The sequence below is a fragment of the Musca autumnalis genome, unplaced genomic scaffold (assembly GCF_047663935.1).
Source record: "Musca autumnalis isolate F117 unplaced genomic scaffold, ASM4766393v1 scaffold_1, whole genome shotgun sequence".
Taxonomy (NCBI): Eukaryota; Metazoa; Arthropoda; class Insecta; order Diptera; family Muscidae; genus Musca; species Musca autumnalis.
Genome location: NW_027411644.1, coordinates 181,114,658 through 181,139,952, shown reverse-complemented (window position 1 = coordinate 181,139,952; position 25,295 = coordinate 181,114,658). Strand labels below are relative to the sequence as shown.

Below are 25,295 nucleotides of genomic sequence, written 5' to 3'. Positions count from 1 at the left end.
AGTTCCGAACCAACCAATTCCGAACCTCCCCCTCCGAACTGCCACCCTACAAATCGATGTTACTCGATTTCACCCTTAGACTATACTCTATTTGAGAGTTTAATAAAATTACATCTTAGATATAAAAGCCATTGTGTGTATGTTAGTATGTTCCGTATAGACTCAAAACCTGAACCGATTTTCTTGAAAATATCAAGGAATGTACAGGGAACACCCGTGGTGAAGATATGCGATATATGTTTTTTGAATTTAGGAGTGGCGGGGTACCACCCCTATGCCCCATTTTTAAAAACGCTATTAAAGCAAAGCTGAAACTAGCGACTGAATTAATTCCGAACCCCCCTTCTCCGAACCACCCTGCTCCGAACTTCCACCCCCCAAACCACCCCGCTCCGAACTTCCACCTTCCGAACCACTCTGCTCCGAACTTCCACCATCCGAATCACCCCGCTCCGAACTTCCACCCACCGAACCACCCTGCTACGCACTTCCAACCTCCGATTCACCCTGCTTCGAACTTCCATCTTACAAATCGATGTTACTCGATTTTACTCTTAGACTAAACTCTACTTGAGAGTTTAATAAATTACATATACCTTCTTATATATAAAAATGTGTTGTTGGTATGTGCTGAAAATAGGCTAAATTTTTTTTTTGTTGAATTTCGGAGGGGGCGCTGTACCTTCCCATTTTCATGTACCGGGATAATCCTGGTGAAAATAGGCTGCATATCTCCTGATGAAAATAAGCTATATATTATGTGAAATTTAGGCGGAGCGGGGTTTGAAAATTAACTCGATAGACAATGGTGGTTGTGTCTCCGACCCCAGGCACTTATTTGTGGCCTTAAGACCCCAAAACTACTAAACTTTTCTGGTCATTTTCAATTGATGTATTGGAATGGCCCTTGGTGGAAAAAGCCTATATAAATTGTTCAATTTCGGAGGTGCGGGTTATGGCCTGCGCCTTTTTTTGTAAAATGCGCTATATATATAAAACTTACGAACCGTAAGACCCAATCACTCCCACTTTCTTAAATATGTTACAAATCGTTGGAAATACCAGATGTTATTCATAACGAAGCTTTGGACTTTTTGGAAAGCAAATATTCAAATTAGAAGGCAACATATCGATTAGATTTCAGACAAGCAAGTTATACTATTGCAGCAGATGAAATAAATGTATGCCTCACGTCATCAGTTTGTATATTAAAATTGGATTGCGGTATGTTAAAATTGCATATCGACACCAACATGTCTGAAAATTTTTTATTTATAGTCACTAATTAGCGATGCAAGGAAAATATAATTGATGATTTAATAAAAGGTAACATAAAACAAGGGCCAGCAACGCGGACCGGGTTGGCTAGTTCCTATATAAATAAAAGTCAAATGTCGTTCGTTGGTAATTGTTTCAGTTGAGAACGGCTCTACCGATTTGCATTTTTTTTTAATGTTCGACATAGTCCAACTTATTGGCTGTTTATTCTATAGCGATTTTGCCGGGCTAACCTTATTTATGAGGATTTGTTTGACGTAAAATTATGGACGTATCAGCTTGAAAATTAATTTTCGAAAAAATAGTGGTTGCGTCTCAGTATTTGAGTACTTCTTTGGGGCCTAACGGACAGACCACGCCTACTTTTGTTATTGTGTAATATCTTCAAAAGTACTGAAACTTTTTTCATGGCAAAGTATATTTTTTATAATAACGTCTGGTTTTTTACACCTTATATATGCACAACTTATGAGCATATCTATTTGAGCATTAATATTTGGAGACAATGGAGTTGTGTTCCGACCCCATGTGCGTTTTTAAATATATTATGTCTTGACAATTGATGACCACGACCACTCTTTTCCATAATAATGAACTTAATTTCATGAAATTTTTAGAAAATATTGAGGAATGTCCCCTGTTGGAAACAGGCAATATATTTGTTGACGAATTTCGGAGGGTGCTTTTGTTTAATAGTCTCTATATTTTCTAAGCTTATGAACGCATCGGCATGCAGATTAATACGCGAGAAAACCGTGGCGTGCCTTCGATCAAATATTCTTAGTTGGCAACGGACCTTAAGAAATGAGGTAGAAAATACCGAGTTAAGAATCAAAACGACACCAGCAATGCGAAATATGTTCATGTTGCATTTTGTTCATAATTAGCCACATCGCATTTAGTAGCACTTTTTCCGTTTATATGATTTCATATGGGTCAACATATAAAGTTTGTATTTGTTAATTTCACAAAAATTATATCTTTCAACTGAACTTTTAAATTTTTCAAACGTTTGTTATTTTTGATCCCAAAGTCGTTTCCCTATATTTAATTTTAAATTTATCAGCAAAGCAAATTAAAGAAACCCCTATTTACTTACTTTAACTCCAAGCCCACTCTTCAAAACCCATTTCGTGAGTTCACGAACAACAGAAGAAAAAGAAAAAATTAACCTAACTTTCACCTTTTTTATGATAACATAAAGAGACACCCTTAAAGTTATAAGCCACCCATATTTACCCGCTCATGAACAACTACTTAAGACAAAGAAGACAAAACAAAAACAATAACAAAAGATTTGGTTATAAATGTAGCGTTAAGGAAATAATGAAACACCAGAAGAAAAAAACACCCATTCCTCCTTTTTTTCCAAAACAAATATCAACAAAGGTATTTTATGTTTGTGGGCCAACACCAGGAATGCTTTGGTGTTTTCATACATACGCACATACACACATACAACATAATATCCAGACTGGAACATTTGGAATAGAATACAATCAAATAGAATAAAGCTAGATTTGTGTTGATAAGGGGAAATGAGAGAAAACGTGTGCCATCAGTGTTGCTTGAGGCTAAAGTAAAACAATATAATCATTAGATTAACTTAAGTATTAGGTTACCAGATTTTATTGGATAAGTAGAAAATCTGTGGAATGTGTGCGTGTGTGGGTATGTGTTTGGTTTTGAGAGATGTTATGGTTTTTGATTTAATGCTGATGGGTGTTACTTTGCATAAACCACATTAAATAATTTGATTTAATGAAACGGCTAAATGTAAGGTTGCGGTTACTTAATGTAGGGATTTTCAAATTGAATTAGTTTAATATAGTTTCGTGTAAAATTTTAAATAATTAATAGCCTGTGAGTGGTAACATCTTTATATGCGCAAATATTACCACAAAAACGTCATCATATGATTCAATATCCTTTCAATCGGTGAATTTGTACTTTTTCTGGAAATCGCGGAAGACAAACATTGTCTATGTGTTTTCAAAGAGATTTGTTACAGTCGCGTTACCAACATTAGTCTTAACTTTGTGGTTAACAAACTCATCTTTACGTACCTTTATTACGGTTTACGAAAACTGAATGAAATCTGCATTGAAGAAATAGAGTAAAAATACGAAATCTATCTATATATCAGGAATATTGTCAATTATTTCATATTCCATTTCAGAAAAAAAGGATAATTTTTTTTCGCGCTACATCAACGATTTTTGATATGTAGGTTAAGAAAAAGATTCCCAGTATGAATCTGGTCGCGAGCCAATTTTTGGTTGTTGCGGACAAAAGTTATGGCGCTTTTATTTCGCTTTTTAAGAAAGAAAATATTATAAAAACGCTAATTATTTTAATGAGCACAATTGTAACAAAAAAGTTCTCTCGAAGTGACTTCAGCGAGTAGATTGCATTATACCTGCAAAATGTTACACAGAATTCGCGGAATGTACATAAAATTGATAAATTATTGAATATAAGTCTACTTTTTTCAAAATTAAGGCCCATTCAGTGATCATAAAATTACATAACAATTTGTTGTGGATCAACACTTCACGGCGAATCAAATGAGACTACAATCATACAGATTGGTGTTATAATTTCGATGTTACAGCCAAAATAAGCACATATTTTGGTCAAAAAATAATTTTTTGTTTGAAAAAATATTTTTTTCACATGCATTATGTAGTAGAAAATGTTGTAAAAATTTATAGGAATACTTCCTTCATTTTGCTTAAATCTCCCAAGAAAATAGACGGATTTTGCTTTATTGACATTCATATTAAAGCTTCCCCATTAGGGAAGCTAATTGGGTTGATGAGGATATATTTCAAAGCTTCTGAAATGGAAATAGAGGTCATATAACCAATTTTTATTTATATTCATTTTAAAATACGTGTAAATCACGTAATTATCAAAATCATTTTGTCCGCATGTGATTTTCATGTACAGCAAGACCATATCTTTTAATTTGTATATATTTTTCGAAATTTAATTTGGAGGCTAAGATGTAGCATCAGCTGCATCATAGCATTAAAATACCTATAAAATATCGCTAATTTGCGCAAAGTGCATACAATTTTTGTCCGCATCCGATTTCAATGTCCACCATGAAAATCTACATCGATATATATATATTTCAAGGCGATCAATTAAGAACCGTGGATGTAGCATCACACACTATTTTTTGGGATAAAATGAATGTAGCTCCCTTATCAGTGAAGTTCTCAAATCTCTGTTTCCGCTAAAACGAAGATGCTGTATTAGTTGTTTTATTGCAGTGGAAACGAACCGCAGAAAACGCGATAAAATTCGCGATATTTCCAAAAACAATTTTAGGTGATTTTTCTACTTTGGACTTTCTTGTAACTCGCGTTTTAGTAGATGGATTTTTACGGGGAATGATTTGTTAGATCCGGAACGTAAAAAACTAAAATGTGCAATCAAGTAAGAGGAAATCGAATGACAATTATAAAAATTAGCCCCAAAAAATATGTTTTTTACAAAAATGTTCGCACTAAATTTCCGCATTTGGATGTAGATTTCTATGAAGCTGTGCAGACTACATTCACATTAGTCATATCAAATAACTCAGAATCGCAAGTACTACAATCCTATATATGATTTTTTGAAAAACCAGTTTGCGGAATGAAATTAGAAGAAAATGTCAAAACACACTGTAAATCTGGCTTCCAAATGTCAGCATCATTTAATGGTAGAAGCAGTTCAAATTTTGAAAAGTAATACATTAGTGAGATGATCCTTATTTAGTTTGCTTCTACTTTTACTTTGACAGGAAAATCGAGAGAAGTGTGGTTTACTCACAAATCGAGAGAAAAAAAAAGACATGGTGGCTTCAACCCATTTTTACCCATTTTTTAACATAAATATAGACACAGCTTCCACACAAATTATCTTTTAAGGCCAATATTTTTGCCACGTCCAACAACATTTCATTTTATCCAAAAATATTTAATTTGTATAATATAGAACCACAAGTCGCGTATTCTAAAAGGGTAAACCTTGGCTTCAGCTATGTTAAATTTTCAAAAATATTGGTGATATATAAAATTGGAATTTGTTTGTCTGTTTGTTTGTTTGTGCCTTATAGACTCGAAAACCGCTGAATAGATCTTACTGAAATTTTTAGGGTACATTGCTGCATGGCCTGGAATGAAAATAGGCTATATCATTTTTTGAAATTTAGCGTTGATCTGGAGATATAGCATCAAAATCGGAGGTACCTCCAAAAAATATATTTTGTATGCAAATATCTTTAGAACTATTACAGATACAATCTCCAAATTTTGTATGTGAAACGGAGTTTTATGTAGAAACAAATTTACAAAATTATATTCAAATCGGTTGAGATTTGGATATAGCTCCCACATACATATATTTTCGGCCAATTTCCTTATTTTATGTACCAAACATGCTATTTATGTCCAATTTCAATGAAATTTGGAATGTGTGACGGAACTTGGTCTGGAAATAAATGTGACAAATTATATCAAAATCGGTTCAGATTTGGATATAGCTGCTATAATATTTTCGGCCGATTTCCTGTATTTTATGCACCAAACACGCTATGTATGTTCAATTTCAATGAAATTCAGAATGTATGAAAGAATGTGTTCTAAAAATAAGTGTGCCAATTTATGTAGAAATCGGTTCAGATTTGAATATAGCTCCCATATATATGTCTAGCCGATTTAATATATTTGATGCACCAAACACATTGTATATGTCCGATTTTATTGAAATTTGGAATGTGTGACTGAATTTGGTCTAGAACTAAATGTGCCAAATTATATCGAAATCGGTAAACACGCTATATACGTCCGATTTCAATGACATTTGGAATATGTGACTGAATTCGGCCCAGAAATGAATGTGCCAAATTATATCGAAATCGGTTCAGATTTGGATATAGCTCCTATTAGAGTTTCTGGTCGGGAATTCCCGACCCGGGATTTCCCGGGAATTCTCGATTTTTTACGGACTGGATTTCCCGGGAAATTTTTTTGAAATTCCCGGGAATACGGGTATTTGTGTTTTTCTTATATAAGTCTTATATTATTTGTCTTATAGTTATTTAATGTTGAAAATATAGTGGAACAGCGATTATTCATGTCCCGATAATTCGTAAGTCCCGATCATTTGTAACAAACTTAGGGTCCATAGTAAAAATCGCGATAATTCGTGTAAAGTACATACATTTTGGTCCTCTCAACAATTATTGTTTTTTCTGGAATTCGAAGTCTGTGTAACCTCACATAATTCTGAACTTTTTGAAGCCATTTCCTTGTTGTTCTAGTACATATTTTTATTAATGACATTCTTGAAGATATAAACTCTGTGATCGATTCGAATTGTTGTTTTCTCCAAAATTATTGTATGTAATATTAAAAACTGCATAATGTGTAAGTGACAAATCGTGTATATTAGGAATGGAAGTCAGTAATGTATGTTCACATAAGTACGCCTCTATATCTTTGGTGCCACCGTGGTGCAATTGTGAATCTTTGTACACAAAAGGTCAACCTTGTAAAAGTCCTTTATCAACGGATTTATTCTATGATCGACACACCCTGCGAACCATAAAAAGAACCCCCAATATCATTGACCTAAAAAATAGAGTCGCACAGCAATCTTTGATATGAAGGAAGCTTTTGCGAGAATCGCCGTGGGAAACAGCAATTTATATAATCTCCGCAAATTAGTCAGGAAGTATTGGCTGGCTTGAACAGCTGCCATATATGATGTATTGGTACTTTCAAGGGTTTTGGCGTATCGTCGTTAATATTGTTCCATATTGTTCCAAAGAGATAACTAATGATACAACTATACATACATATAAGGAGTATTTATTTCCTTTAGGGGTAGTTTACACTATATGTAAATGTCATATGACATGAAACTTTCCATCGTTATATATTCGCTAATATGTGTAATATTAGAGATTTTCCTTACGCCATTTACTCTGTGCGTCCACGCCAGCAAATTGTAAAAAAACTACGTCTCCTCATTGCCTCCGTGGGTAAATATGGAATGTTTTTATTTCGTGTCATATGACATTGATAGATAGTGTAAACTACCTCTTATGTTTGCTCTCTGTCACGTCTATGCCCTACAAACTCGATTTCTCATAGTCCCGGGAATTCCCGGGTTCCCGGGAATGAGAAATTTGTATTCCCGATTTCCCGGGAATGAAAAAAAGTCGGGAATTCCCAAAATCTAGCTCCTATATATATTTTCGGCTGATTTCACGTATTTGCTGCACCAAACACGCTATATACATATGTCCGATTTCAATGAAATTTGGAATATGTGATGTATATTGGCCTAGAAAGTGATGTGCCAATTTATATGGAAATCGGTTCAGTAGTGGAATTCTGTAACTCATTGTTTTGAGTTACCGACAAAAATCGGTAAAATTAAACGCAAAATTATGAATAAAAAGTATCAATAAATGTTGACAACACTGTTCCTATCGGTATGAGTTAGCGACAGCTTTATATTGATTATTAACTTACCGACAAATTTCGTTAATTTCCCAAATTAAAAGCTTTTTAATTTTACCGACATATGTCGGTAACTCAAAAAATGAGTTACAGAATTCCACTACAGATTTGGATATAGCTCAAATATATATTTTCGGCCGATTTCATATATTTGATGCAACCAAACGCGCTATATATGTCATTGGCATATAAATAGATGTCAAATTTTTATTGAAATCGGTTCAAATTTTTATATAGCCCCCATATAGAAGTACTTTTAGTCGAAAAGGATTTACGAAAAGTGCTAACTCCTACAAGATACAAAAATACCATTCACAGCTCGGATCGGTCTGATAACGCATTCATATATTTCTCCATTAAAATATTTAAATAATGCTAACTATTAGAGGTAATATAATTATAGTCATTCCTTTACATTTTACCTTAGGTGGGGTAGCGAAGCGCACCGGGTTCAGCTAGTATTCTATAAAACGAGTAAAAAAAATTTAAGTTCGAACGGGCCAAAATGGAACATTAAGAACTAAAATGAAATAATGAAGAATTTGGGTAACCTCGTTATCAATTACTGTAAATTTGGGCCGAAAATATAGATTAAAACTTCAAATTACCTGAAGTCGGGAGGCACCATTATATGGAGGCCATTACGAAATGTAGGCCAACATAAATCCAGAATGTTAATTGGAGAAGTGTTTTCACCACCAGGATACCGAAATACCAAATTACTGCTAATTCGGTCTGACAAAACCGCGTGCAAAACCGCGATTTTCTTTGAAAAATTTTAAGTAAATAGAATCCTTTATACGCGATTATAATATTTGCAAAAACATGTGTCATGAATTACAGAGATACGGGAGTAATATTGGCATTTTACCCAAAATAGAATGAGGAGGCACATCCGCGGTTCTTGAAGAATCTGTTTGACATAGGTGTATATTGACGTATTTTTGATGGGTGCTTTGAAATCGGATGTCCATCAAAATCGTATGTATATTACGCAACTTTTACCCACTTCAAGGTTTTTTTGCATTGTCTGTTGCAGCTGATGTCACACGTTGGCCGTTGAGTAAAACATAGAAATATGTATAAATACTGAAAGTAATTGATTCGTTGTATCCAAAATCGTATGCGCATCAACGCATTTTAACTAACTAGAGAATGAGAGGCTTTTTATACCCTCCACCTTAATATGGAGGGTATAATTAAATTTGTCATTCCGTTTGTAGCACATCGAAATATTCATCGGATACCGTATAACGTATATATATTCTTGATCAGGGTAAAATTTTAAGTCGATATAACCATGTCCGTCTGTCCGTCCGTCCGTCTGTCTGTTGAAATCAAGATACAGCTCGCAATTTTTAAGATAGAGCTTTGTAATTTCGTATAGAAGTTTATATTACTCCTAGGATGTTTGGTATTGTAAATGGACTATATCGATCCACGTTTTTATATAGCCCCAATAGAACGGTACCTCCTGATTTTCGGTATTTTGAAGGTTTTAGACTCAAGGTGGGTGCCACCGTGGTGCAATAGTATGCACGCCCGCCTTGCACGCAGAAGGTCGGTGGTTCGATTCCCCGGCCATGCAACACCAAACATTTTTCAACGGTGGCAAAATACCCCTCAGTAATGTTGGCGACATTTTCTGAGTATTTCAGCCTTGGAAAGCTTCTCTACAAGTGGTGTCTTAGGACACGCCGTTCGGACTCGGCGATAAACAGTAGGTCCCATATCATTGATCTAAATATGAATCGGGGTGCACTCCTTGATATGAGAGAAGTCTCCCTTGTCCCGTATGGGATGTTGTGGAACAATGTTTTTTGTTTGTTAGACTCATTATCCCACCGAAGTAGCTAAAATTTGGTACTTAGTTTTCGTTTTGTGTATAAAAATTTCTCCCAGAAATTTGTCTGTATAGGTCCACGCCTTCATAAAGCCCCCATAGAGCGGTTCCTCCCGATTTTGAAGGTTGTGGTCACAATAACCCACCGAAATGGTTGAAATTTTGCATTTGGTCTTCATTTGAGGTATTAATCGTTCTAAACGTCCACGTTTTGATAAAGCCCCAATTTTTAAGCTTTTAGCCTCATTATCACACCGAAATAGCTGAAATTTGTTGCTTAGTCATCGTTGGGGATACAAAACTTTCGCCCAGAAATTTGTCGGTATAGGTCCACACCTTCATATAGCCCCCATAGAACAGTTCCTCCCTATTTTCGGTACTTTGAAGGTTGTGGCCACAATAATCAACCGAAATGGATGAAATTTAGCATTTGGTCTTCATTTGGGGTATTACACTTATATTTCCACGTTTTGATATAGCCCCCATGGAACGGCACCTCCCGAATTTCAGTATTTTGAAAGTTGGCCACATTGCTTTACCGAAGTTGCTGAACTTTGGTATTTAGTCTTCTTCATAAAAGAAAGGAAACTAATTGTTCCATTTTACTTCAATACAACTCGTTGTGGAGAGTATAGCAAATTCGTCCTGGCCGAACTTAACGCCGTTTTTACTTGTTAATTTTAATATTTTTTATAAGATTGCAATTTTAATATTACTCTAAATTTGCTATTCCTATAAGTTGTCACAGTAAGCAACCAAGCTAAGAAATTCATATTTTTCAAGCTTCTTATCTAACCAAAAAATATATTTGGAACAATATTTCAACAATAAGTTTTTTACTCCTTTGTTGTTGCTATAATATACAATTTATATACCCAATCTCTATACATTTGTTTTCAAATTTTTCTATGCGTTGTCTAGAATCTGTAGATGTGTTTAATATATTTTTTTAGAGGTTTGTATGGATTCTCGGGCACGATAATTTGGATTTATTTCAAATTTTTTTTTTTATTATTTGTTGATTTTTTTCAGAAAATAAAAACAAATTTAGTAAAAATGTAAACATCTACGAATAAATATGGAATGCTGTAAGATAAATTTTCTTATAAAAACAAATAAGACATTGTTAAATATATTTTTTTTATATAGAAGCGCATCGGCCGATTTTGTGAACGCGAATGAAATGGAAACCAATTTTTTTCCTTAACCACTATATCAAAAATCGTTGATGTGCTTGCAATTTTTTTTATTTTTATTCTATTGGAATTGCAAAAGAAATTTGGTTTTTACCATATGCAGGTAAACTCCTCAAAACACCTAAAATCTGGAGATTCCGTTTTATTGGGATAATACCAAAATATGTATCTATGTTGAAAAATTTTAGCGTAGAAGTTTTTAGACTACGTAAGTTTCCATTATAGGGACAATTTTTGGTATTTTTTTGCGGCCACTGGGAACCCTAAATGGTAAACTACAACTAGTTCGGTTAAAAATTGTATACGTGGGCTATACCAAAGCATGGACCTCTATTGACAATTTTTGGTGGAGAATTTTTATGGCCACTGGGAATTTTATATGTCAGATGTTAACTTAGTGAAACATTTTGGTTAAAGTTCTCAAAATACCGACAATCGTCAGGTAACGAAACGTTGGCCGAAAGACATTCAGGTGCAAAAATATAGCATTCTAGCTAAGCTAGGGTGATTACAGCAGACGGACAAACGGACGGACAATGCTAGATCGACTCTGAATTATATTCTGATCATCAATATATATACATTATATGGTCACAATATATTATTTCAATGCATTACAAACGAAAAAAAAATAATAAACCCCTATGCTGTGGTGGAGGGTGCAAAAACAAAAACAATATTTTCCACATTTGCTCATCAACCTTACAGCTAAGGGTATAAAAGTCTGCAATTAAATCTATGTTCCTTTTCCAAATAATTAAGTCTCACAACATTTGTCAAATTGACTGTCAAATGCAAAGTAAACCATAAAGCCACCAAGACTTTTCAAATATTTAAGTTATTCTTTTATATTTTGCACTCATTTTAAATACACACACAAACACACTAAGTTAAGCATTAAAAGGATGTTGGAACGTGTGTCTGGGTGTAGGAATGCGTTTTTGTTTCCTGTATTTTAATATTACACTTTTACTGAAAAATCCCTGGAAAGTCAAATGCTTCCCTGACTTCTTCTGCTTCTTTCATTTCTACATAACCATACAATTAGCGGAAACGGAAATGCCTTTTACTTTAAGTATACACTTTAACATGTTGTTGTTAGGTATGTATGTCGTGGTGGTGGCGGTGCTGATGATGGTGATGTGGCGCTATATACCTTGCAATGTACATATAAATTTCTACATATGTAGAGTCATTTGTGTTGTTTTACCTCTTTCCACTACAAGGTAACAACCGATTCTAGTGTCTGAACAATTCTCTCGCTCTAAAATTGGATGTGAGTCTAAGCTTATTTGCAAAGTTATGTTACCACATGCTGTTTGTATGTGTTCATATGTGTGTGTCTAACATATTATGAAGCTACAAATCGTAAGCAGTTTTCTTTATGCCTTGTTTCCCTTTCCCTGATTCTCATAAAAGAAATTGAAGTTTATGCAACAACTTGTGTTCTACATAAGAGTATTTGTTTGTGTTACCATTACTTTTGTTGTTGTGGTAGTTGTTGCGTTATTTTGCTTATTGTATATTTGTTGTTTTTGGGCTTTGTTGCAACTCCATTCTTGTTTGAAGTTTTCCCAAAGGCTTTGGGAACCACACATACACACACAAAGACTCACTTAATATGGCCCACCGTCGTAGACACACAAATGCATACCATTTGTCAGTTATTATTATGAAGGGTTATAAAGTCAGTGGTGAATCTCATTCTATTAAAAACAATACTCTTAGAGTGTAGAATAATCAGTGGTATTAGAAACAATCAGAAAAGTATGTTAAGTGATGTTGTAAGAACACACTCACACAAACTTGCAAATGTGGGAAATTTTATTCACTTACATATTTGACATGTGGTACTTTAAAAGGGAGAGAACGTCTGAACATATTAAATAATTGTTTGTTAGTGACTCCAATTGTAAGAGGAAAACAGAAAATCTGGAAAATTTTATTGTTTAAATGAAAGAGACGATATGATAAATTAAAAAAAATATAACTCATCTTATTAAAGAGTTGCTTCCAGTTCTGTTTATAGCAGAATTTCGCAGCCCTTTACTCGCGAGCAAGCTTTTGTATTTGTTTGCATCCAAACATATATTTGTTTGCAGGACCTAAACATATGTTATGTTTGGAACTGCTTGCAAACAAATATATGTTTGCTGCAAAATATGTTTGGGACATATGTTAGAGAAATTATTGTTGGTTTATGGAAAAAATTGAGACAGGAAAACAGAAAATCTGTGGTACGATCAGGAGTGTCGTAAGGCTACTGAAGAGAAGAACGCGGCATACAGAGCACCCCTGCACTCATTAGCAACACAAAGCGCGAAAGAATAATATTGGGGGAAGAGGAGAAGCGTATTTTCAGGAGAAGTAATAAAGAACAAGAAAAACGTTAGCGTGAGAATGTAGTGAGGTCAGAACATTTTAATAGAGTATAAAAACCCCTTCAGTCTGGTTTTTTACAATCTAGCAAAGATGGTGAAGAGAACCTAGTAACTGATAGATATAGCGTACTGTGGATCTGGATTGAGCATTTAAGCAAGCTTTTGGTATGGAATATGGACGCGATGAAGATACCCCAGAACCAATCACAATTGACGGTAGACAGTGGTTCAATTAGCTTAAAATATTGGAAGGCCTGGGATTGGCTTGTTCCTAAAGACCACTTTTTTTCGGAATTTTTTAAAATACGCCATTTTGCAAATTTCTGGAGAAAGTAATTGCTGTTTCTCGGAAACTATAACAGATATTGTGTTCATATTTTTTGTTGGGTAGGTAGGATTCTTCTCATTAAGGACCGCTTCAATGAATTACCATAGCGTTCAGAAAGCTGATTATCTGTCGAGCAAAAGAAAAATTATGAAAATATTGTTACGGAATTAGGTTTTGAACTTAATCCCGTGTAGACGTTGTTTTATTCCCCAGTACGATTTGTACCAAATAAAACAGGGTTCGTTTTGGATTACGATTCTACAATGCTTTATTGACGTTATTCACTTCAGTTATTCACACAAGACTTTATTTCTCTACTAGCACACAGCAAACTCTCCAGTAAGCACAAAGCCTTACTCTATTCAGGTTACTCTTTAGATTACACTTACGGTTTAAATCTCGCGGTTGATTATTCACTACTACTCACTCCCAGCTTTTCCTTCCCCGTTTTTATATGTGCCCGCTGCTACATAGACTGTTCTAGTCTCCTTGATCTAGGAGCTTCTACAATGTTCCGACGAACTGCTAACCAATTGGCAAATACACACATGTACGCACATACAGACTGACCGGTGAGTGTTTACAACTAAGGGGCACTTTAGTAAATAAGGGAGAGGAGAAGGGGTTACAATGCTGAAGCATAATCGAATGGTTAAAGTAAATGGACAGAGTACAACAACAATAGCTAAGTAAACAGTGTAAATAAAGACTAAGCGATAATTCCATAATTGCAGTAATATTTGTTGTTGCAGAAATAAATAAGAGATAGAGAACTGAAGGCGTACAACAATAACAAGATCATACCAAACAAAAGAAAAGTAGTGATTGAAATTCTTATAGAGTAATTGTTGTTGTAAATTTGATTTAAATAAACTAACTGCTTAATGAAAATTTACGTTACAATTCAAATTCATAAATTAATAGAAATTCGTCTACCTAGACAAAGTGAGATCAAGACAGCACCTACTCATCTGAAGAACAATATAGCATCAGAAGCTGATGTGCTGCCGGACGAACTGTTCAAGACCGGTGGCGACACACTGATAAGGAGTATTCATCAACTGATTAGCAAAATTTGGCTGGAGGAATGCATACCCAACAGTAATGACCTCAGTCTGCTATACCTCTTGCAGAAGAAAGGAGACAAGACGATTTGGCCAAATACATAGGCATACGTCTCCTACCAATCGCATATAATCATCTGAAGAACAATATAGCATCAGAAGCTGATGTGCTGCCTGACGAACAGTTCAAGACCGGTGGCGACACACTGATAAGGAGTATTCATCAACTGATTAGCAAAATTTGGCTGGAGGAATGCATACCCAACAGTAATGACCTCAGTCTGCTATACCTCTTGCAGAAGAAAGGAGACAAGACGATTTGGCCAAATACATAGGCATACGTCTCCTACCAATCGCATATAAAATGCTGTCGGAGGAATTTTTTGAACTGCTAAAACCTATGTTGAATATTATAATCGGGACCAAATCCTAGAGAAGACACATGAGAAACAGATCGATATATACCACCTATATAAAGCCGCCTTCGACAGCCATATAGGGTTATCTTGGCTTAGTCATGTCTTTTATCAGACCTGTGACTCAATTCTGGTTCTATGAAAATGTGAAATGAAAAAAATTTATAAAGGCAAAACCGTCAAATGAAAACAATTATAAAGAAAATATTTTTCATTTTAAATTTTCATAGAACAAGAATCCAGCCACTGGTATATTCTTCTTTGGGTCTGGAAAAATTTCTTCCAGACATGTGTTGCACGTTTTGAAATAGCCGCCATAGAACGATACCTCCCAACATTTGTTATTTTGAAGATTTAAACCAATTTATTCTACCGAAGTGACTGAAATCTAGTATTAGGGAGAATTGGGGGTATATGTTTACGTTCTGATAAAGAACCATTGAAAAGATACATCAAATTTTTGACATTGTTGACATTTTTCACTTTTAAGCTACCTTATGCATTTGTTATTCCGTTTGCAACACCACCATATATTTTTCTAATGTTCCTTGTAGATTTAACTATGTCCCTCCGCATGTCTGTTAAAATCAAGGTAGAAGTCACAATACGAGGGAAACTAAGAGGAAAATCATTTTGAGAAAAAAAAAATGGAATTTCTTGTAAACATTTTCGACCCATCATTTTTCACAACTTTTGACGTGGATAATCACGGCAAGAGTGCATCGATCAAATTAAATTTTTGTACATCGGTAATGGGCCGTCCTATAGCACTATGAAAAACTGGTTTAATGAATTCATTCGCGGCCGACACTCGTTAAAAAACAAAGGTTCTGAGGGTCGTACAAAATCGGACGTTGTGCCAGAAAAAAAATTAAGCCGTGGGTGAACGGATAATGCAAGATCGCCACGTTACATACCGAAAGATAGAGGCACCTTTGGACATTTCTTTCACCAACTAGCAATTGATATTGATTGAACACCTGGCCGCAAAAATGAGTTTATCTCGTTAGATCCAGTACAATTAGACAATCGCTCAAAACAGATAAGAAAGTGTCAATCGATATATACCCTCAGCCAATGTGAAGTGAAACTTTCACCTACGGACAGATCGAATGTATTTAAGGTCTCTTCAGAATTTTGTGGCCCTTTTTGGACATTTGAACATGCCGACAAAAATGTGGATTAGGAATTAACTGCACTAAGACACAAATGTTGAACCTTTGTGGGGGAGGTACCCTTAGGCGGCCATCAGACCATCTGCTTAGGGAGGACCGATATGGACCATTTTAAAAAAGATAAATAAATTTTGACAAAATATTAGGAGATCCAAAGTTTGGACCAAATTGGTTGCCCCATTCAAGTGATATCGTCCTAGCATTTTAGTTACATTTTTTAAATATTGTGGAGAAGTACCGGAATCTGTGGACCGGTATTGCCCCATGAAACTATGTTTGGATATAACATGCCGAAGACCAAATCGGGTGAACAGTTCGAGAGTTATCGTGCTCTCCGACAGCCACATATGGTGACATAGGGATTTTTTACACCTTTCTGGCGGTTTTCCTCAGAAATATGGACTTGCCCCTGAAAAAACTTTTACCGTCGTAATGGAGGTAGCGATTGCAAATCGCTTCAGCAAAAATCAAAGTGATTCGAGAGCAGGTCTTAAAGTGAACTGTGTGAGAGGTACCAGAAGGAATGGACAAATATAGTCCATATTCGAACCTGATCTATATCTGGTAGATATATTAGGATGTGCAAAGTATGGATTACATCGGTCACTTCCTTCAACAGTTATCGTGCGCACAATTTTTCCGAACACTTTTGAACTTTTGTGGGGGAGTGGACCGATATGGCTTATCTTCGAATTTAACTATGTTTGGACAAAATATTACGAAGGCCAAATTTTGGACCGAATCGGCAGATTCGTTCGAGAGTTATCTTGCGCTTCATCCACTATACACGGTGTTATAGGGGCTTTTTGCATCTTGCAATGAATGCAAGTTGTTGCAACACAAATCAAAGCGATTCGAGAGCAGTTCTTAATCTGAATTTATCCGAAATTTTAAATTCTAAGTGTAGTAGAAATTTCACGATGTGCAAATATGGGTCAAATCGGTTACTTCCTTCAAGAGTTATCGTGCGCACAAATTTTCCGAACATTTTCGAACTTTTATGGGGGAGGTACCGGAAGGAGTGGACCGATATAGCCCATCTTCGAACTTAAACTAAGTTTGGACAAAATATTACGAAAGCCAAATTTTGGATCCAACCGGTTGATCCGTTCGAGAGTTATCGTGCGCTCCAGCCAGACAGACAGACGGACGGATATTGCTCAATCGACTCCAAATTGTCTGAAACACATTTCGTCCAAACATACTTGGGGTCTAAAACCATTTTTCGATGAGACACATTTTGCCCGTATGAAAGTGTATATACCCTCGTTAGCATAAATGCTGAGGGTATAAAAAGGCTCTTGTCAGTTGGTGCAATGAAATTGTGAATAAATACGATCGCCGTGCTTCAAACGACGGTTATAAGATAGTCACAAACGACGATCTTGGATCTATGCTTAGGAGATCGAAACAAAACAGGAATCGACCTTATGGCGAGCCAAATCCAACGAAACTTGTTCATGCAAGAAGCACTTCCAAGCAAATGGCAGCCTGTACGGCTTGGAAAATGTAGGATGGTTAATTCTGAGTGGTAAACTACAATTTATTTGCCTGAAATCTCCTGAGAAATTCGAAAAACGAACAAGAGAAGACGAATCATTCTGCGCCATGTCAATGCGAGTTTACCGGACAAAAATTGGAATTGATGGGTCATCCGCCATACAGGCCTGACTGGGGATCCAATGACTTCGTTTGATTCCAGCACATCAAGCAAAAAGGCGTGTCGCTAGAAGATGCTTTAAAAACTTTCAAAAACCTCGTTTTGGGGGTTGTCTCAGTCAAGTCACTCTAAACCACACAAAACATGATCGTGTGTCAAACTGTCCTAACTGTCAAACTTTTCTAACTAATTGTTCACTCAACAATAGCTGTAATTAGACATTCTAAGTTCTAAGAGGTCAGAAAACATATCTACGAAAAATTTACGCCATAAGTCTACATGTTGGTGTGTTGAAGCTACTTTGTGGAATTCAGCTATATTTTCCGACTAAAGTGTCTCTAGTTTGCTAGTTGTTAAAAAACTCATCCACAAAGATTGCAGAATTAAATTCACATTTTGATATAAGCCCCATAAAACGGTTCCTCTGATCGTAATTGCTATACTTTGGTACTGCGTGACAGAGAAATACAGGAAAGTGGCCTTAAAAAATTTTTGTTTATTTTCTTCAGTAAGTACGACCCTTTTCAGTAAGCAAATCCTTTTGCAAAGATTGCAATGCAGAATCTCAGTGTTCTATCCAACTTGAAACCAACTTCGTGCAGTGCGTTAAGGTAATGTGCATTGCGGTGGGAGATATTCCACCAACTAAAACCCGACACTCTGAACTTTTAATATACCTAAAATTGCCTATGCAAAATGTTCCTACGTAAATACATACATGGTTTTATATCATTGATCTAAAACGTATACTCGGATACATTCGCCGATATAAGTTTTTATATATGTTTTTCACTTCCTTTATTTTCAGGAGTCTTTATTTTTTTATTATTACAAAAACAAGTTTCCCTATTAAAATTCAAACTTTTATTCGTAAAATCATCGAAAAATAACCCTTTTATTAACGAGCAAGAATTATTCCTATCCCAGTTGATTTTATTTCCTCTATGGTTTTATAGGAACAAAAAAATATATTTTCTATTCGCTAACATGAATTGCACTAAAGCGCATATAAAGTAGTTGTAGAGAGTTTCCATTTTTTTCTTTTGCCCTTAAAGCTTGGAGAGGCAAAATGAATGTTTTACTCACATATTCATCGTCTTAGTCTCAACGTACTTTGGCGGCTTCAAACATTGAAATGTGGAGGGAGGCAAACAAAATAATAAAAGAACTATTCAAAGCCATTGTTATGCGTTTATGTTTTGCTTTATTTTTGTAGATTTTCCTGATTTTATATATTTCCTCGTTTTTTTTATTTGTTCCTTGTTTGTTGTTTTAGTGTGCGCTTTTTGTAAAAAAATACGAACAAGATGTATGGAAGCTTTCTTGAACAACGACTTATGCCAGTATAAAGAATATAAATTGTTTGAGAAACAAATTTTTGCATTTTATTTTTGTTTTTGTTATGCGTTGCTTTTTGATAATAACAAATGAAGGGTAAATAAATTTTTGGATATTCATATATGTTGTGGTGGTGGAATGCATACAAATTGTTATTTTTTATTTAAAATTGATCTTTTTGAAATCATACACCAAAATTGAAGCATACCACGTTTTTACATTTTAAATGTCTGCATACTTTGATTAAAATTAGTAACTGTTTTTACTATAAACTTCAGATTTATTGGAAAATGTTAGGGGTTTTTTTCGGAAAATAAAAAAAAATATATAAGGCACCCTTGGTAAAGCTGGCTACCCATTGTCAGTTTTGAATGACAGCTTTGCTCAAATAATAGGTTGGCTGTTAATTTTTGTCATTCATCATGCAAACACAAAATATTTTGCGATTGTTGGACGGTTGGACAGTTATCGATAAATGCGAAAAATCAACATTCAAAACTGACAATGTGTACTGCACTTAAAGTATTTGTAGTATGCACTGAGTAAAAAATCGGGGTGATTAAAAAAGATTTTTTTAAGTTCGGTATCCAGAGAGTCCAATTTAATTCCCTAAAAAATAGTCGAACCCAAGATCGGCCAAGTTTACAAGATGCACTCTATTTAACAAGCGGGTACAACCCATAAAAACACTGTAAAAATTTTATTTTTTATTAATTTATTGCTATATAACTATGTACCTCCAGGCCCCAACCTATTTTTTATAATTTAAATTATACCCTCCGCTATCAATTAAAAATAAATGTTGTTCAGTTTTATTACGAATTTATTTAACATGTAACAATTTTTCGTGTATTTGATATTGAATAACTGAGCGAATATTTAAAACAACAAAAGAATAGAAACAGAGTGTCTGTAATCGATACAATGGAAAATATTCGATCCGCTAGATCAGTGGTTTCGACCAGAAGAAAGAAATGTTGGAAAACCTGGCAAAATCTCGAGACATTCTGTTGAAGTCGAAATGATTATTAATCTGGGATCAACATAGTTCTAAACCATTTGAGAAGGATAACGTTAACTGTGCGTCAATGGGAGTAAAAGGAATTAAAATTTATTTTCGAATTTTTAATTACCCTCCACCATATTATGGTGGGTATACTAAGTTTGTAACACGTTGCAATAATCATTTCATATCCTTTACAGAATACATTATTGACCTGGGAAAATTTTTGAGTCGATGTTGACATGTCCATCCATTGTAATCAATCAACTCAACATGCAAACGAATTGAAAGATATCTCTACAATTTTGAAATGATACGTCTGTTATTTGCAGAAGGATTATTTTCGAAGACCAACATTTCTTATAGCCCAAATATAATATGTCTCGCCCGATTTTATGTATTTTGACGTTTTTGCTAAATTTTCTGCCTAAATTAGCTATTGTTTGATATTGGTTCCCAGTGTCGAAAAACTACTCACCCAACCCAGTCACTGAAAATTCACTATGGAAAAAGCTTAACGTTCATTCCGTTATATACATTTTTCAGATATAAATCGAAACATTTTAGTTGTAATTCATAACATTTCATTACACATTACAATTACAAATGGAATAATTTGAAATTAGAATTAATCTTTTTGTAATTCGAATTATTTCATTTGTAATAAGAATTATTCTATTTGTAAATCGAGCTATTTTATTTGAAATTCGAAACAAAAACAAAGATTACAAAATATTTTTGTATTGATTTTATTGATTTTTTTCGAATTACAAATAAAATGATTCAAATTGCAAATGAAATAATTAGAATTACAAATGGAATAATTCGAATTACAACTGGAATAATTCGAATTACAATCGGAATAATTCAAATTTCAATGGAATAATTCGAATTAGAAATGGAATATTTCGAGTTAAAAATTGAATAATTCGAATTACAAATGGAATTCTCGAATTAAAAATGAAATTTTACGAATTACAAATATAACTCTCGAATTACAATTAAAGTAATTCGAATTATATCTGAAAAAGTTGTAGTCCATTTCCATTTCAAATCTGGTAACTCATTTTTAACACATTGCAGTTGACCAATCGAACTGAAACTTTGCACACTTTTCAGATTTGGATGGCAATACATGAATATGAAATCAAAACCAATATTGGTCCATTTCTACAGTGTTTTTTTACGGTGGTTTATTTGGGTAAGGTTAGGTTGCTTTTCAAATCTGGTAACTAATTTTCCACGCAGTTACAGTTGACCAATCGAACTGAAACTTTGCACACGTTTCAGATTTGGACGACAATACATGAAAATTGGCCCATTTTTTCCTATAGCCCCCATATAGCGGTACCACCCGATTTCAGGTATTTTGAAGATTTTATCTTCATTTTTAGCTGTCATTCGGCATTTGAGATTCCCAATGACACAGACATTTCCCCACCAAAAATTGTGAACATAGGTCCAGGTTTTGGTATAGCCCCCATATAGGGGTACCACCCGATTTCAAGTATTATGAGGATTTTATCTTAATTTCAGCACGAATTGGGTGTAACTTGGCAATGGAACCCCTCATTGGTACAGAAACTTCCTAACTAAAAATGATGGAAATAGGTACAGGTTTTAGTATATACCCCATATAGCGGTATCACCCGATTTCAAGTGTTTTAAGGATTTTATCTTAATTTTTAGGCAGAATTGACTATTACTTGGCATTTAGAGTCCCCAGTGGTACAGAAACTTATCCACTAAAAATTGTTGACATAGGTCCATGTATTGGTATAGCCCCCATATAGCGGTACCACCCGATTTCAAGTGTTTTGAGGACTTTATCTTCATTTTTAGGCACAATTGTCTGTAACTTGGCATTTAAAGTTCTCAATGGTACAGAAACTTACCCACCAAAAATTATGGACATAAGTCCAGGTTTTGGTATAGCTTTTATATAACGGTACCACACGATTTCAGGCATTTTAAAGTTTTTATCTACATTTTCGGCCTAAATTGACTATAATTTTGTTCTCAGTGCTCATTATTTTACTAAAAAGTTAAAAATAAAATATAATTTAAAAAAAATTAGTTTCAGTGTTTTTTTTTTTTTTATAAATGCATTTAAAACTAGAAAATAATTTGTCGCTTAGCCTCAATGAGTATATCCTTTCTCATAATGGAATCTCTCAAATAAAACGCTTGTATTAAAATTGTAAATGGTGACAAAATTAAACGGCAAGCGTTTTATTTGATAGATTCCATCATGAGAAAGAAATACTTATTGAGGCCAAGCGACAAATTATTTTTTAGTTTTAAGTGCATTTATAAATAAAACACTGAAACTTAATTTTTTTTTTTAAATTATTTTTTTATATTTTCAGAATTTTTTATGAAAAATGCGGCCAGGTCGTGTTTCTTGTTTCACTCTATTAAGACTACTTTATGGTCTTTGCTTCCATATCCAGGAAAAAAATATATGTTATCGGATCTTTAATAATACTATAGTGTCAACCAGACATTATAATTGGTCATTTAGGCGTTATAATTCCTTACTAGGCGTTATAATTCCCACTTTTTCTAATTTTCATTGTTTATCGCTTGAATAATGAAAATTTCTTCTGTTAAAATAAATCTGATCCATCATATAAATATACACAGTTTTTCCGATTGAACCGATTTCTTAGTATAAACACATAATATATTACATTCATATACAAATTCCCCTAATTTTTTACACATCCGTATCTTCTGAGTCACTCAAGACACGGAACGCAACCTCATACAAAAAAGGAATATTTACGACACTTCAAAGCATAAAGCATTTCAATTCCTTTGAACACAATCCTCTATTAAAACCTCACAACTATCAATTATTTGTATTTTCAACATATTTGAATTGTCGGCTTAACATAAGCTTTCAGTTGCATTTTGGTTAAAAATTCAACCCACATTTTGCATTCCTTACACAAATCGAGCAAAAAAACTTCATTCGTAACCATGTTGAGCCACAAAAAAATGAAAAAAAAAACTTCTAGTTTAGATATAGGTGCCGCCAACCAATAGTACGCAAGAAGGTGAGAAACAAAAAAACTCACAAACTTAACTTTATTTCTTTTAGTTCGCCTAGGTTTCGTTCACCTTAGAACATGTCTTTACTCCTTCTGTTTTGCCATTCAAGACATGGCTGGTCGTAGTCGTCAGCGTCAATGCAAGACGAACAAAATACCTTTACAGCAACATGAAATTTATTATCAAACCGGGGCAAACACACACATACACACAACACTCGTCGCACTTACGTTTGCCGTCGTCTAACACTTGGAACAGGAAACACGTAAACGGCTTTACTTGCAATTCTTTCCTACGTTTCGGGTTTTTTTTTTTCGTTAACTAAGAATGTAACACCAAAAAACTTCATATAGCTTACTTGTATTCTTCTTCTTCTGCGTTGAAAAATACTAGGGAATTTTGGATAGAAAACTATTTCTTTAGTAGTTGTATTTCTTGGAAAAATTTTTTGTTATTTTTTATTTTCTTTTAAAGGATTTACTTGGATAAGATTTTCTTTTTTCATATTATATTTTTTTTTCTTTGAGGACTTTATGTGTAGGTCCACTTTCTTAAACTTGTTGTTGTTATTTTTCACAATTATTTTGAAAATTCCACTTGAATTTGAAATCTTTGTAAAGCACACACGCACGTCTTGCTGTTTAATTTCCTTTTATTAATCGAGCCGACACAAAAACAAAGAAGCCATTACCATTACCACACACACATATATTCCCACTCGCACAACACTTGTAAGTAATTAATACACGTTTGGGTGTGTGTGGATGTTTTGGTTCTTTGCCACTACTTAGCATTGCATTGCATAGATCCTTTGGTGTTTTTTTTCTGTTTGGGGAACTGAAAAGGATTACTCTGAACGTAAAACTTTCAAATGCTAACAAACGTCCGCTTTAGACTATAAACCGTTCGTTTCAATGGTTCGTAACAAACTGGTTGGCTTCGTGAAAATCGGGTTTCCTTTCACCGTATCCACTTTACGGTTATTCGTCCTTTTGTCTGGTGTATGTTGTTACATTTTTTCTTCGTCTCGTTTGTTGTGTGCCGTGTGCCTTTCATGCAATTTGTAGTGATTTCTTGTTGAAAGTTTGTGTGTGCTAATGCGAGTGCTTTACTCGTGTGTATGAGAGCGTGTTCCATATCCTTTGGCCCCCATACGAATGTTTACGAGTGCGGGAGTAAGTGAGAATCTTGGCCATAGCTTGAGAAAGAGAGAGCGAATGCATTCCCAATAAATGGATGAGAGTAAGAGAGTAAGCCCGGAACTGTTATACTTGCATGTTTTGGTATTTTGGCCTTAGCTCTTGGCGCCAAAATATACTATAGGTATTTGTAGTAGTTTGGATACCAGTGATTTTCAAACTGTTGCCCCACAATTACGTGCTGTTTTCGAAAATTGTTATACAAAGTGCACTTGTTATGATTTTTATATGAGTTTTGACTTTCATAAGGATTTGTGTACATCATTCGTCGTCACCGCAGCCGTCGTTGTAGTCGTGTTTATGTCTCAATGTTTCATATTTTTTGTTTTGTTTTATTATTCGTAAGTGACTTTGATGGTGGAAAGTATTAGGCTAAGTAACTTTAGAAGCCAAAGTAACACTTGAGTAAAGCGTGGAGTACTTTTGTTAAAAAATTATTTTAATAGGCTATTTATTAAAAATTGATCTTGTTAATAATTGGAATATTTCGACAACGAATATATTCAACTATAATTGCAATACAAACTATTAATTAAAAATTAAAAAAGAAAAGGACGAATAAAAAGGGAAAGGCGACTTTGACAAACAAAAAAAAAAAAAAAAATTTTTTGCAAATTCTTATATTAGTAGATTTTAAAAGATTTGGTCAATTACTTTGGACTTTTGAATAAAAATATATTTTTTTTTCAATTTGGAGCTCATGTTACAATCCTGTTTTTCTGTAATCAAAATATTTTAAAACGAAAACCATTTTTGCTCTGTTCAAGGTCCTGCAAGAACATTTTTTGAAATGTGTAAATTTTTTTCCTCTATAATCCTTTCTGTGAAATTTT

General features: G+C 34.3%; 1 protein-coding gene across 2 annotated transcripts in view; it reads right to left on the bottom strand.

Moving 5' to 3' along the window:
- The window catches only part of Gfrl (Glial cell line-derived neurotrophic family receptor-like), a 618,264-nt gene extending 593,846 nt beyond the window's left edge, over window positions 1-24,418 (bottom strand). For both annotated transcript variants that reach the window (XM_073959142.1, XM_073959143.1), the window contains exon 1: window positions 23,622-24,418. The gene's annotated coding sequence lies outside the window, so the exon portion shown is untranslated. The remainder of the gene's footprint in view (window positions 1-23,621) is intronic.
- Between the last annotated feature and the right edge of the window lie 877 nt (window positions 24,419-25,295).